The sequence below is a fragment of the Camellia sinensis genome, chromosome 8 (genome assembly GCF_055761805.1).
Source record: "Camellia sinensis isolate YWXY chromosome 8, ASM5576180v1, whole genome shotgun sequence".
Classification (NCBI taxonomy): domain Eukaryota; kingdom Viridiplantae; phylum Streptophyta; class Magnoliopsida; order Ericales; family Theaceae; genus Camellia; species Camellia sinensis.
In genome coordinates, this window is record NC_138968.1 from 175,413,002 (window position 1) to 175,415,336 (window position 2,335).

A 2,335-nucleotide genomic window follows, 5' to 3' on the forward strand; every position below is an offset into this window, starting at 1 on the left:
TGGAAATTGAAAGCCTTAGAGGCGCGATAACCCGAAATTGACTTTACCATTATGTTCAGTATGATTTTTAGGATATTAAATGCAGTTTTGTAAAAATTCAATTTGTAATGAATTAATTTGAGTTAATTGGATTAACCATAGCTAAACTTGCTTGGTGGGCTCAAATAAGTGTAAGTCTTAGTTAGATATATGAGACCATGAGTTAGAGACTACACTTAGATCAAAAATATCTCCTGGAGAAGGAGAGAGAATAAGAGAAGGGAGAAAAGAGGAGAGAGCTCAACCTAAGTGGAAGATTGAAGGAACTTGAAGATTAATTCAAGGATTCACTCAAATTAAGTGTAAATCAACTCTAACACCTTTAATCTTTCCTCAATTGATGATATTCAAGTCTTAAAAAGAAGTTATACACTTATATATGTTACGGTTTTTCCATAAAGATTTTTTTGGAGAAAATATTCATGAAAATCATTAAGATTCATTGACCTTGGTTACTTTGGGAGTTGATTCTTGTATTTAGAGTCTATTTTGATTTAGTTTGAAGGAACTACCTTCTAATCTTTAATTTTGCATACTTTCACCATTGTTGATTAATTATGAGAAGATGAAGAAATAGATGAAATGTGGAAATTTGATTTGTAAATTTGCAATTGAGATGAGTTATGATCTATTTGGACTTGAGTTTTATGCTTATTGTGATCATATATCATGTTTGTGAAATGTAATTGCTTGGGTTAGGGCCTTGAATTGTCTCTCAAAAGCTGAAATTATTAAATTCTCGGACTGCCCAAAATAGAGCCATAACCGCATGTGCGAGGCCCATGGCCGTACATACGGGATGCACAGCCGTACGTGCGGGGCTCACAACCGCACGTGCGGAAAACAAGGGAGGCAGACTAAGGCATTCTCTCAAAAGCACATGCGGGCCGCATGTACGGCGCACCTCCCCACGTGTGCGGTGGAGACCTTCTGCACGTGCGGCAAATGGGAAAGAATTCTGTCTACTTCTTTTCCCCTGTTTGACCCTCTGAAACTGTTAATGCGTATTTTTTATCCTTCTAAAATGCTTATAACTGATGAGAATTTACAAATCAAACATATGAAAAGGTTAAAGAAAAGTGAATAACTTATAAGTTGTGTGTGTGTGCCTTGTGTAGGTCACATGCCAAAGGGAACCGTTGTTCATCCACAGCATTGTATGTGATAGTAGTGTAACGATATGTCTTATTTATGTATTGTGCTTACACCTTATATACTTTTGATCATAAATGGAATAACATATGTGTACCTGATACGAATTGAATTTATTGCAATGGTATACGTTATGTGAATTATGTTTTGATGATAATGATTGGACAATGGCATATAAAATGGACCCGAGGTCGTTCTGCTTCAATTATGAATAATGGGCCCGAGGCTGTTATGATATGAACTACTTATGATTGGTGGCCCTGGAGCCGAGGGAGATGGAGGCATGTCGATATTCCACCTACCCTTTAATGTTCTAAATAGCTGTTGATATGTTGGACCCAAGGCCATTTTGTATTATGTTGGGCCCAAGGCCGTTCTATATTACATTGGGCCTAAGGCCGTTCTATCTTATGTGGGCCCGAGGCCGTTCAGAAATGAAAATATAAGTAAGACCGACTCGTGTAATCATGCACTACAAGATGTATGCTCATACACATAACCTCTTTACATTACTATTATTCACTGAGCTTTGCTCACTCTGTATTTATGTATGTTATGTAGGTGATCCGCCTGAAGGATAACCCTAGGTCAACTCCAGGAGCCTTTTGCTAGACCTATTTCATTGAGTCACCCGAAGTGGTCCTTTTGTTTTATTTGAAGGAGTTTCCTGTGGTGGCATATTTTGTTAAATCTTGAATGACTTGTCTTAGCTACACTATCACTATTTACCTTCCGGATTGCTATCCTTTGTATAGACTTACATGTATGGACTTAATGGGATATGAACAGTGTATTAAAGTCTTATATATAGATGTGTATGTATGTTACCTTGTATTGAGATCTTGGCATTTAGACACAGCTCAATGGATGCTTAATTTTGCTATTATATTTGCTTCCGTTCAAGCCCCCTATGTTGACTAAAACTTAAAGAAATTGGGTTTTGAAGCCTAAGTACAGGCCGGTCATGTCCAAACTTTTAAAGGCAGGTTTGGGTCGTGACAGTTTCTCTCTCTACACTCTTGAGCTCTCCAACTCACATTCTCTTGCTTCCTCTCTTTTCCCTTTTGTGTTTCTCTTGAGCTTCTTCAAAAGTTCCCAGCAAATTGAATTCTTCTTCAACAAAGAATTGAGCTCTCAAGTCTCT